The sequence below is a fragment of the Lutra lutra genome, chromosome 13 (genome assembly GCF_902655055.1).
Source record: "Lutra lutra chromosome 13, mLutLut1.2, whole genome shotgun sequence".
NCBI classification, from domain to species: Eukaryota; Metazoa; Chordata; class Mammalia; order Carnivora; family Mustelidae; genus Lutra; species Lutra lutra.
The window spans coordinates 37,282,477-37,296,052 of NC_062290.1; the positions used below are offsets into that span (position 1 = coordinate 37,282,477).

General features: G+C 37.0%; 1 non-coding gene across 1 annotated transcript; it reads right to left on the minus strand.

Annotated features, from left to right (window-relative positions):
- Positions 1-3,321: 3,321 nt before the first annotated feature.
- On the minus strand, positions 3,322-3,425 carry LOC125084158 (U6 spliceosomal RNA). Its single transcript, XR_007122515.1, has one exon. It is a non-coding gene; the product is annotated as a U6 spliceosomal RNA (small nuclear RNA).
- Positions 3,426-13,576: the final 10,151 nt, after the last annotated feature.

A 13,576-nucleotide genomic window follows, 5' to 3' on the forward strand; every position in this document is an offset into this window, starting at 1 on the left:
TACAGATGTAATGAAAAGAAGGGCCATCTGTACCCCAATGTTTATAGCAGCGATGGCCACGTTCGCCAAACTGTGGAAAGAACCAAGATGCCCTTCAACGGACGAATGGATAAGGAAGATGTGGTCCATATACACTATGGAGTATTATGCCTCTATCAGAAAGGATGAATACCTAACTTTTGTAGCAACATGGATGGGAACTGGAAGAGATTATGCTGAGTGAAATAAGTCAAGCAGAGACAGTCAATTATCCTATGGTTTCACTTATTTGTGGAGCATAATAAATAACATGGAGGACACCGGGAAATGGAGAGGAGAAGGGAGTTGAGGAAAATTGGAAGGGGAGGTGAACCATGAGAGACTATGGACTCTGAAAAATAACCTGAGGGTCTTGAAGGGACAGGGGGTGGGAGGCTGGGGGAACCAGGTGGTAGGTATTAGGGAGGGCACGTATTACATGGAGCACTGGGTGTGGTGCAAAAGCAATGAATACTGTTAAGCCGAAAAGAAAAAAAAAAAAAAAAAAACTTTCTCCTCTTTAGAAACTATGTTTATTTTTTTATTTTTTAAAAATGGAGATATTTTACAATGTCAGCCTAAGGGATATATTAGCACCATAACTACTACTAACAATGAACTAAGTTTGCGTGCCTTGCTGAGGCGCCATAGTAACAATTAATCTTAAATTGAATGTATATGGTAGTTTCAGTTTAATTCTTAATAGGTTTTACTGTACATAATAAAATTGATGAGTAACTTTTAATTAGCAAATGACAGCCTAATCTCAAAGACTATCTAATTTCTCAAAGACATAATCATTCTTAAGAAAACTATACAAAGCTTAGGAGAAATACAGAACAGTATACTTACTTAGACTATTTAAGCACAGAACACAAGGGCAAATGGAGGGAAGGCTATTGACCTTGGAAGTATTCCTGGATAGTAGTAGTTAAGAACCAAATAAGGGTCTGGCTGCCTGGTCTAAACTCTTGTCTTCTCTATTTTAGCTGTATTGGTCACATAGCAGAACCTGTAACAAATTTTTCAGCTCCATCCACTACGTTACTCAAAAACAGAAGTGAATGAAATGAGAAATAAAAGAGGGAGAACAAATATAAGAATGGTTTACTAATCTAGCCATCACTTAATGTCAAGATGATTCAAACTCATGAGATTATCATCCAAAAGATAAACTTTAATCAGGACCTTTATTTTCAGGTTTGGAGTAGAATTTATCTTCTGGCTCCCATCTTTTAAGGACCAAATTTCACCCACTTGATTGTGATTTCTTGGATGCACTTGTGGTGGCCCTGAATATACCTACATCTCATTCTTCCAGGAAGAGGAGAGTGCCAGAGGAGGAGATAAATGGTTTTCAGAGTATCCATGGGGTAAGACACAATTGGATTACACCTGATGAAGGCTGCTGAAGTCCACACACTGTAGGTTATCAGAATAGTGGCTTAGTTGCTGCCAAGAGTCAAGGTTGCCAGAGATAGGGAGGTTGAGATAATCTCCAGTAGCAACTGAGAAGTGTCTGTCTGACCAGTCCTCTACTGATGCTTTCCTTAGTATGCAGCTACTAAATATAACACAGTACCTCCATATTTGTAGGATGTCCTCACTTCTTTTCCAGGAGGTGAGGTACACTTTCAATGAGTCATGAAATTTCATTTAGGAGCATCATCTCCTTTAAGCCAGTTCATCTGTGAAGCAGTCCTAATTTTATTTGTTGACAGAAGGCCAAAAATATGACCTTGAAGGAGAATGTCAATGCAATTGAGGTTAATGATATGGGAGTTCTGGCCAACGTGTTCATCTGTTTTTCTCATGCTTTCTAGATCTGCTGAGATTAAATCCCATATACCATTTGTATTGTATGATGGGTTACTGCTTTACACTCCCAAATTTATGACTCAGCAGGTCTAATAATACCTAAGTTAGGAAGAGGGAGTGTGGTTACATGGACATCTGGCATCCTGTGGTCAGGATCTTTCCATACTTGGACCTAGTGGAATACTAGACGTTACTTTTTTTCAATGAAAATTAACTTGTTGGCTATAGAAAGCTTGACTTTGCTCGGTCTATTATTCTATGCATCATTTTTTTCTTCTGGAGGCTTGCCAGAGATTCAATATAGCATTTTAAATATATCATAGATATCTCTAGCACTATCAGATCTTCTGAGTCACAGATTTTGAGTGATAGAGCAGCTTGCACCACAGTCTTGACTTTGCAGAATACTTTCTTGCTGTAAGTCCTGCTAAAAAGTGTCATTTTATGAGTCATTCAATAAATGGATCATAACAGTATTTTAAAGAATGTTAAATGCTGCCTCAAAAAATCCAGAGCCTCATCAAGTACTCTAAGTAAGAAATACACTAAATTTGTATTCATCTTAGAAAAAAAAATGTTCTGATATGCTCTAGTTGACTTGAACCCCTAAAATATTCCCTGATATGGAAGGCTCCTACATCTTCAACAGAATTTTTCTTCACTCTCTGACCTCCTGATATATTCCTAGGGCTTATAGAACACTTGGTAGTTTCTGATTATTGTGTCCCATTAGCGTGATACATAATTATAGTAACATGACATGATGTTTTGCAGAATAATAGGATCAGTGTTCTTGCAGAACATATCATGAGCATGAGAATTATTTAACATAGCCCTCTGATAATGAGTGAATGCTGTCCCCATTATGCTATTCCTATTATGTGATGGCAAACTAGTTCTGGTCCTCCTTTCTGCTGGAATCAAGAGGAATGTAATTGCCAAATAAATTCATGTGTGTTAAGTGCCAGGGGAATGTAGTATTACATCAGTAAATATAACATATTAAGCATGCGGTTGCACTTGGGGCTATATCATAGGTAAGTGTAAAGCAGTCATTCTATAGCATCTATTAGTTAGGATCAATTAAAAAAAAGATTTTTATTACTTATGTATTTGAGAGAGAGAGCACGAGAAAGTCAGCACAAGAGAGAGGAGGGGCCTAGAGGGAGAGGCAGGCTCCCCGCGGAGCAGGGAACCTATTATGGGGCTCCAACCTAGGATCCCAGGATCGAGACCTGAGCCAAAGGCAGATACTTATGTCACCCAGGTGCCCGTGGGATCAGTTTTTCTTTTCTTATTGACTTTTTTCTAACAGCTTAGCAGATGAATTACATGGGAATATCATAGGAAACACTACTCCTGTTTTCCTTAAGTATTTGATGGTGATGCTTATCATTGTAATTCCTGCAATGTGGTATTGCTTTTACATATTCTCCAGGATAGAGGGGAGCTTCTAGTTGGGTTTTTGGGGGATTTTTGCTTGTTTTTAATATGGCACTCTTCATGAGTTTGCATGTCATTCTTGTGTGGGGTGTGTGCTAATCTCTGCATCATTCCAATTTTAATATATGTGCTGCAGAAGCAAGTACAGGGTTGTTTGTTTGTTGATTTTTTTTTTCCCTACCAAAATGGTTCTTACTCCACAGATCATAGATATATGTGAGAATTCTGTCAGGTGTTGAGTATATCAGTATTCAATTACCCACCTGGGGACCAATGAAATAACTGTGTGTTAGTTGTATGGACATGTTAGATACATTGCATTGTGACACAGTCTTGGGGTAAAACTCTACCTATCATCAGGCATCCAAGGCCTCTACTCATGGTATATCAGTTCCGCCATTATCAGTCTCGGTTCAGAATCTTTGTTTATCAATCCTTAATTCCTGTTTCCAACTATACAGTTATACCAGTATTCACCACAAGTCCGTTTTGAAAAAGATGAGGGAAGTATTTACCTAATTTACTTGCAGTAATTATGTAGTAAATATGGCTGAGTTCACTCTCAGAGAGACCTGGATTCCCCTTCAACCAATGGCATTTTGGTCTGTGAAATAACATAAGTCTGGAATTTTTGTGAGGAAGCACAACTTTCCATTTTGATGGCTAACCCCAGTTATCAATTCAAAAGCTATCAACTTATCTATTTATTTTTTGTTATATAGGTCAAGAAACACTCTACTCCACTTATCTATCTTTTCTTGAGGACATTATGATCTATTTGCTATCACCATAGATATGCATATCAAGACACCCTGATTTCCATTATAGCCATGTTAGCTATTAGAGTAATTAAATCTATCTTGCCTCTGAACATTAAGTGCTTCCACCTATACTTTTTCATTTCAGAATCTAATTACTCCTCCTTACCCTGGGGAACACATTTTCATGGCATCATCTTCCACTGCCATTCAATCCTACAGAGGACAGGAAACATTAAGTTGGTTTCTCCTTCATGCCCTAGCAATGTTTCCATATTGCATTACCCCAGTGAAGGAAATGGCCTCTTGGAATACTATGGGAAAATAATTTGATGGCACATTCTCAAGTTTATATCACAATCCATCCTAACATCTCTATTTCCTTGAGTATTTCTTTTTACCTTCATATTTTGGCTTGGAAGTACTGACATTCCCACCCCATTTCCTGTAGGCTAAGACTGTGTCCAGGCTTCAAAAAAATAACCTCAGCAGATTCTGAGAGATTGTCTCTAATTCATGCATTGACTCTAATTTTAGGAATGAATGGCTTAAATTCAATAAATTCTCCCACTATTATTGTGTTTGTTGTGGTGTGCTTCCCAATTCTGTATTCAGGACTGAGGTATGGTTTTCCCTGGCTCTTGCCAAGTGCTGGTCAATGTTTCACAACTGAGTCTGTTTCTAAGTATTGTCTTTGGCCACAGAGAGTTGCCTCAAACAAATTCTTCTCCCACCAGTGGTCAGCACACATCAATGACTGCTCTATAAAGCTATTCAAAGCCCTTTTCCCTTGATACAACTTCAGACAACTTAGGTTGTCCAGAACTCTTTATGGGATTGACTGAGACCCAGCAGTTCAGTTTTTCCCTTTGCCCAATCCTGTTCTCCCCAGCGACCCAAGCGATATTTCCAAGAATGCTCTTTAGTAAAAGCTTGCATGCGAATCTTCATCTCAGAGTCTATTTCCCAGGGAAGTTTACCCATACCAAACTTAACAATTTACAACTATAATCTGATGCTTTTAGGATACACTGCCACAATTATCCCACAGTTTCTATCCTGTATCTTTCAATAGGGTCCTATAATTCCAACTGGTGTTTAAATGACTTTGTCCTAGAGGGAGTACTAGATTTCCTTGCTTTGTAAGGGGACTGGAAATACGTGTTGACCATGTAGCTCATGAAAAGCACAAGCGGCTTTTTGGGAGGCACCTGCCTCTCTGAGGCCTTCACATGTGCTCCATGCTAGAAAAACTGCTCTCTTCTTTCAAGGGGGACAAACTGTTTAAAAATCTCAGTTCCGTCCAAAAAATGCCTCCATCTCCATTTTCAAAATCTTGCTCTTTTCCAACTACAATCTTAAACTAAATAGATGAGATCTCTCAAGGCAACATATTTGGCTTCCTTTGTATTTCTTTCACATTTAAAATTAAATCTTAGGTCTGATTTTCTGCAAAGTGCCTTGTACCTGTACATGTTGAGGCTCTGCATAAATGAAGCCATACAGGACCTGTGGCTTTCAGAGTGCCTCAAGTTGGCAATTGACTGCTCTAAGCCTATAATTTTCTCTTTCAAAGATCCCAGTATCATTAACAGAAGCCAGCCCAGTCTGCAGTCCCTATAGTTATCATTGTCCCACACCGTATAAGCATACCACCACTGCATATCTTAAGGTCTTATCTTCCACCTGCACCTTATCCCAATTAACCACAAGGGAAAGCCTTAGTAATTGTGATGTCATGCTATGCCAGAGTTAATCATCAGCCCCTGTAACACTAGCAAGGGATCCCTATTGCAAATAAAACTGGTCAGTAACACAGCTTTAAAAAATTATCCTAAGAAAAATTACTTTCTAGGGCCATTGCTGATATCAGCTGTCTTAAACTATTTCTTAGAAACAGAGCCTGAAGCAAAGACTTATGTATTAATGCCTTCTCCAAGAGCATGATTTTTGGGAACAGGGATGAGAGCAAAGGAGATTGAGACAGGGAAAAATGGAGAGCTGATACAGGGGTGCAATCCCTAACTAACCACTGCATAGTATTCGGTATGACTGATTGCTTTATTCTCATGGTACTATCTCCCTAGAGGTCTTATTAAGACCTGTCCTGTTTCTCAGGACAGGGTATACATGGAAAGGAATGGAGAAGAATTTATTCTCTTCTTGCTGTAATCTTCTGTTGGTCAAAGCTTTACCTTCAGTGTTTTATAATTTCTTCCAACTTCTAGCTTGCTTTGATGTAGGCACTGGATGCTCCCATGGAGTCTTATGCCTTAACATTAACAGGAAGTCTGGGAAAAGGGCAAAAATTGTACATAGGTTCTATAAGGAGAAGAACAGTAATGTTGTAGCCCTTTGAATTTGGCCAGAATTCACACAAAGGGGATCTCGATGGCTGTGCCTGAGGCTGCAAAATTACCCAAATGCCCTTGTAATAGGTAAAACAAAGAAGATAGGAAGGGACATTTAAATGTCATCTGATAAGACTACTTACTAACTTTGTGATTTTTTACTTTGTCCCTTTGACTCCATTGTTTCCTCTGTAACATGGAACTGATAATTGCACTGATAATTGCACGATCTTAATTGGTTGCTCTTTGAATTATAAGATATCTTATTTGTAAATATTTTTTACCGTTCTTAGACCATACATTAAGTGTTAACCATTGTTGCCATTTCTGTGTAGGAAAATTCTGGCAACCTAAATGAAAATTTGAACTATCTCTAGTTATTATTTAATTGTTTTGTAAAACGCTGTGCATATAGAGTATCAGAAAAAATTTGCTAGAGGAATTTGGGTTATTTTATGTCATTAAGCAGTGAAGAAAATAGTCATTAAATTCTGGGCCTGAATTGGTTTCTCATTTTTACTTAAAAATAGAGATAATCAGCTTGAAGATAACCGATCTAAAGGAAAAGAACATCTTTTCCTTTCTTTTACCATTTCCATAGAAGTAGAAAAACCCAACCATAACTTTTCCTAGATTCAATTATAGTAAATATGATTATAGACTAGTATGTCTGGAGACTCTTTCAAGGTTAAGACACCTACTCATATGCACATTGTAGTAGAGATCAGATGGTTTTGCCTTCTCGATATGCAGTATTCCTTCTCCTATCAGAAACTTAATTTACTCTTGAGAAACATCTGTCCCATTACTGGGTTAAGTTATTTATGAAAGCTAACCTAATTCTTGGATCCAGGGGTGGATATGATGCTGGTCTCGCCAATCCACATGTTCAATTTCTCATGGTGATTGTCTATCACTTCTCGGCCTCTTGGCTGACCAAGTGTAGTCTCATAGTGATTGACTCAGAAAGAATCCCATGACCTGAAGCAGTCCAATGAAGACCATCTCAATATTTGTGGGAGACATGAGTATCAAGATTATTGAAAATGTAAATGTGAGCTTGAAGCTCCTATGCTCGTACTTCCTCTATGTTGGGAATTTTTGTCTGAATGATGCTAATGAAGTGAATTCAGAATGAAATTATGGCAAAAAGGAAAAAAAATGAGGGGTTGATTTTTATGACAATGTTTAAAGCCTAGTTCCAAGTACTCCCAAAACTTTCATTATCCTCAGACCATTCAATTATCACCTCCATTACTATTAATACACTCATACTACTTTGATTTAGTGTTCTGTGATCTACAATAAAATGTATATTGGTTCATTACTTATATATTTTGGATCATTAGGTGTAACAAATATAACTGTTGTTATAGAGAATATTAACTCAGGAGACATTAGGTGTGGTATGTAGGAACTCTCTGCACTATTTCTACAACTTTTCCGTATCTAAAGCTATTATAAAATAGAAAGTTTATTTTTAAATGTATCCTGTATAATTCAAATCTGGTTTGTTATGTCATAACTACCCAAAGGTAAATGGATCCTCTTGCTAATAAATCTGCACTTAAGTCAAGAAGGCAAAGGACATGCTTTTCTGTGATATTCACACTGGGGGAATCTGTGCTCCCTGAACCTATAGATAGAAAAATTTTGAAACACATTCTATATGGTCAGTTTTGGGCAAATAAATTTCAGTGAAGAAGAGATGAAAAAGAAGGAAAAACACGGCATTTCAATCAGTCATTCTGATATAGGGTCTAGTAAACAATGGTTAGCTTTCTACCTTGCTTTTCTAGTCATTTTAATGCCTGATCTATTTACACTATAGAATACTATAACTAGATGTAGGCTCTTTATTTTCTGTTTTCTCTGTCAATCTTGTATCAATCAGAGTTCTATTTTCAATGTGGCATTTTCTTTTTGTATTGCAAATTTATATACTTTTTCCCTCAGAGTAGTCTCTTCAAACTATTGTATATTTAAGTCACAAAATAATACCTCATCCTTAAATAACAGACAGTAAGCATTGTTTTAAATTGTTGTTAATTCAGTTATGTACTTTCTAGTATGCCATTAGGATATAACCTGAAGGTGTTAAATAACTTCCATTTCAAAACAAAACCAGTGTCACTAAACAGAATACATTTAATTAAAAAATCCTAGCTCCTAATCTTACATCTTGTGTAATATGGCTTTTATTTTAACTTCTTTGATCTCTTTTAAAATACATTTTAAAATAAAATGGATCTGATTGATTTTATATTGGAGTAGGAAGCGTATCTCAAAAATTTGTGAGACCCTCTCCATGCCTTCAGAGCACCTCCCATGAAACTTTTGTTAACAGTATCAATGTGGTTCAGAAGAAATACAAAGAAAAGAGAGGTAATGTTTATAAACTGATATTTAAAATAAAATGTTGAAGTTTATGGATTTAAAACTAGGCATTGCCATTAAAGAAAGGACTGCCTTTCCATGCTTCCATTGAAAATATTATTTTCTGGGTTTGAGTGCTTAAATGATAGAGTTTGATGTAGTAGAAGTTGTAGGAAAAAAAGTAACAGAAATAAATGAAAATCTCATCCCTTCTATTTTCACAAGATTTTAGAAGAAAAAAGTAGAGATACAAGGAGACTAAAGAGGTATAGATCGGAACATCTATATGCCCTGATTTTTCAGCCCTGGAATTGCAACGTATGTAGTGGTTGGAGAGTAAAGGTTCAGGCTGAGTTTGAGGCCAATTCTGTGTGGGATTTTCCCAGCCAATGATTTGGGATGCAGGGAAAAGACTCTTGTCCAGAGTGCCCCTGAGCTAATATTGGAGACCTTCACTTAAATGGGAGGTGTAACAGTGGTGTCAGGCAAAAAGAAGGCCTTTATTATACTCCCAAACACTTCCCTGTTCCTGTGTGTCACTGACACTCAGAGGATCAGACGGCAATATCATTAAGGGCAAGGTAATCGCATAGTAGATGCTACCATTAGACCATGGCCCAGATGGGAAAAGCAATAAAAATTAGAAAGGTCAATTCAACCTGGAGGATCCCTAGAAACTAAGAAAAAAAAAAAAAAAGAAAGAAATCATTTGTTGCAGAAATCAGCAGCTATTGTCAACAGAATTGAGCAAAACAGCAGCTCAGGTAAACTATACTTCAACATACTAAAGACACATTTGACACTTTCCCCAGTCTCACAAAATCATGTCATAAGCATGACTATACTCTTATGTCCCCAGATGATATCTTAGAGAATATGAGAAGATTGATGCACTTGAGTCACCTAGAAAGATATTTTGTGATGCAAAATTGTAGACTAGCAAATAAAAGTAAGCTTCATTTTCCTTTCCTGATATCTAGCTATTGGATGGGGTGAGAAATGTGGGGTAGTTATAGAAAAAGTACAGAATCTACATTTCTTTGCACATCTGAATGTAACCTGAGTCATTCTGCAACATTGAGAAACACCTGTTTTTTGACTTCTCAATTTTAAACTACTTTATCTTCAGGTCAGCTAAGCTTCTCTTAACCTTCAGTTCGCAGTCAGTTTCTAAGTGCAATCACCAAATTCAGATTGAATTTTGGCACCAAATCTAACCATTTTTTTCCCCTGTTGCTATACTACAGATGTCCTGAAACAGTCTCAGATAGCCATTGTCCTAGAACTTGTCTTTCTAGTTGCTATATCATACTGGTTCTATCATGATTGAGTTAAATCTTATTTTCATAAATTTTCTTTCCAACAACTTCCTCAAAATCATTCTTGCAACTTTTCTTGCTTTTTCCCATTATTTCCCACCATATTTCTCATTGCTGGACTCCAAACCACATTTGATACCGAGATATACCACACTTTTCCATCTCCTTTCAATCAACTTTTGCTCATTACAAAACTGGCATTCCTGAGACTCGTGTATATACAACCCTACTAAAATAACTTTCCTACATCCAAGAGGCACAGATGGAAGATATATAAAATTAACTGGGAAAGTGCTTATTAATTACCGGGAAACACATCCAGAGCCAACAACACAAATTTAAATGCAGGAGTCAATTAACTAATGATTAGGACGCTAAAAAATCTGAAAAGTGCCACACCTTCTGATCTCCCTGATATCCCTTAGGTTAAAAGCAATCACTCCCACCTACTTGTTCTCACAACACATTAACTGCATTTCAACCATACATGTACTTCGTACTTCCACCAGTTACTGCTAGTGGTTCGTCTTCTTTTTCAACATTCCTATGTTTTATTCATCTTTTTCTAGCCTATTTTTAGGGCACCACTTTACAAGATGTAGATACTGAATACTGTTTGAGGAACTGAATGGAAACACACAGAGTAAGCAAACCCTTATATATTAAGTTCCTATAAAATGACCACTTTAGCTCTATACTTCCTGTGCAGACAGAAAGAAGCAAAAGAAAGGAACAAGACATCTACCCAGATAGGAAAAGACAAGAGATAGTTTTTTCATTTCCTGAAATCTCAGGCTAAGTCGCGTATGTGACATTGGCCTCTTGAGAGAGACACCATTTGGCCAACAGAGGATTCCCTGAATGTCCTAACTCTGTGGGTTTTGGGAGGTGTTTGAAATGAGTGGTAAGCCTGACCTGAAACCTTTACCTTTACGGGAAGGAGATAGCAAAAACATTTTTTGTTAGCCTACAATGTGTCAAGTCTGTGAAGGGTGTGCCACTAACATTTTTTTCCCCCCCTCAGGGAGGCATGACAGTCTGTATACCAACTGAAACATCAATATATTTTACCTGAAACATCACTATGTTTTACCAAAATAATCACTCAAGTAGCTATTTATTTCCTTCACAGCAGTGGTTTTGCAACAGTGTTTGATTTGTAACCATGAGCTCTGTAGATTCCAAATATTTTTTCAATAATTTATCCCCTGGTCCATAGCTTATTCCAGTTTTCCCCATGCCGTCTTCAAATTAAGAATCCCTGGTCTCTGTTTCCCTTAAATATGTGTTTTTTGTTGCTTTTTGTTTTGGTTTGTTTTATTTATTTATTTTTTTCAGGTCTTCCTCTTTTTGACTTCTAATTGATGGTAATTCATTGTGCCTCTGAAAAGGCTTTTTCCAATGCAGAGATTTCTTTACAAACTTAACCTCTTCTCAGCATGCTCTCTTTACCTCCTTGAAAGCCAATTTAACCGAATAGCAATGCTAATTAAAACTCCTGTTTTGCAATAGCACGAGTTATACACATTTTACAAGGCAGCATAGAGAATCAGGTATTGTTATTCCAGGTGTAGGATTTTATTTAATTCTGTTGTGAATCCAAGTTTTGTTCTATGTATTCATTTACTGTACTGCAAATTGGATGGCTCCTGAAGATATAAAGACAGTCACAGGAGAGCTCAAAGCGTGATAAGGGAGTCAGATATGACTGGAGCACAGTGTGGCTTGTGCTAGGAGAGGGGCTTCTAACAAATATTTTGGAACATGCGGTGGAATGACTAATCCTGTTATGGGGCTACAATGGGTGCTGGGATGTACCACCCAAAACTTTTATATCTGAAGCCTTCATTTCCTCTGCTGTCAGGCTGCTAATAGATCGCTATGAAATCCTTCTTCAGGAATTGATCTCAACTAAAGAGATCCACTTTGGCCAAGGTTATGCTTCTTTCCCTTATTCAATACTGTTCTATGATCTCTTTTCCTTTCCTCCTGTAAAGACATCTTTGAATGTTCTTCCTGGCTGTAGATCACCCAGTTGGATAGGTGGAGGGTTCTGTTGCAACTGTATCACTGTTCAACCTCTCTCACCAATGTTTCTTTATTTCTTACATGGATTGTTGCTGAAGGCATCCCCAGTAAGTCTCCTACAAAGAAATCTCAGTCATGGAGTGACAAAGAATCAAACCTACAATAGGGTTAGATCAGGAAAAGTCTGTAAGTCACTTTGAGAACAGTCCAAACAAACAGTAATGACATGACATGATATGACATTGTGTATAACGGGTAGTTAAAGGTTTGCTATCGAAGGAGAAAACATATAGAGTCTGTATATATGGTTGGATTAAGGCATGGGGGAGTGAGGTAATGTGAGGGGTGGCTAGCATTGAGGTTCAAGGTGCAGGAAGACTCTTACTGTGAAGAGTCACAGAAGCTAGCTAAGGAGTTAGTAGAGGCTTCAAAGCAGAGGAGTGACATATGCATATCTCTCTAAGGAGATAATTGTAATAACTGTGGGGAAAGAATTGGAGGCAGAGACATTTTGTGATGAAGAGTCAGACTGACAGCTTTTAAGGTAGGCCATACTGAAAGAAAAGAAAAAAAATAACTAGAAGAATGGCAATTATAGTAAGAATGATTTCTAGAAGATTTCTACAGGATTTGATGACTTATTAGGTGAAAGGGCTAAAAGAAGATCAATGTCAAAATAATTTTAGAAATTCCAGCTTGTGATACTTGACAAGGAAGAAGTAAAAGGATTTGGATTATATCCTTACATAATTATTTTCTACCATCTTCAGGACCCAATGCTAAAAATGTGGGAAAACAAAATCCAGGGAATCATAAAAATGAAATAAAATAATTTTATATGAAGGCTTTAGAACAATGCCTGGTACTACATTTAGTAGTTTGATAACTAGGTGGGTCTTCACCCTACAATTTATGGATGGACAGGCACGCTACACTCTTCTAATTGTCCCATCTCTCTTTGAGAAGTTTGAAAATGTCTTACAAATAAATCTTGGACCTATTTTGTGAGCTAACACCCAAGCAAACAAAAATTTCAAAAGCAATTTTACCTTATATTTTATTTTTAAACCATTGTTACCTACACTTTTCTTTCCAGGGGCTTGTGCCATACTTGTGAAATCAATAGCAAAAAGCAAGTACTTCAGTAAGCAGAAAGTCAAGGACAGCCTCTAATTCTGCTCTGCAAAGTGTCTAGTGCTCTAGAGGCACTTAAACATAAAAGGATGTTTTTACTTTTCCTAAGCCTAAAAATATTTAAAGTTTTTAAGTATCATCATCAAAACTTGGGTCTTCAGTACATGTATGTTTTTTTAAGTAATAGTAGCCATTTTTCACTGAATGCCCCATATGTGCTAGGCATTAAGTGGAAGATTATTATATTTTTTAGGTGAAAGACTTTATAAACATTGTCTCTAATCTTATTAGTAATCCTAAAGGATTTTTATTCATGTCTTTGATTTCCACC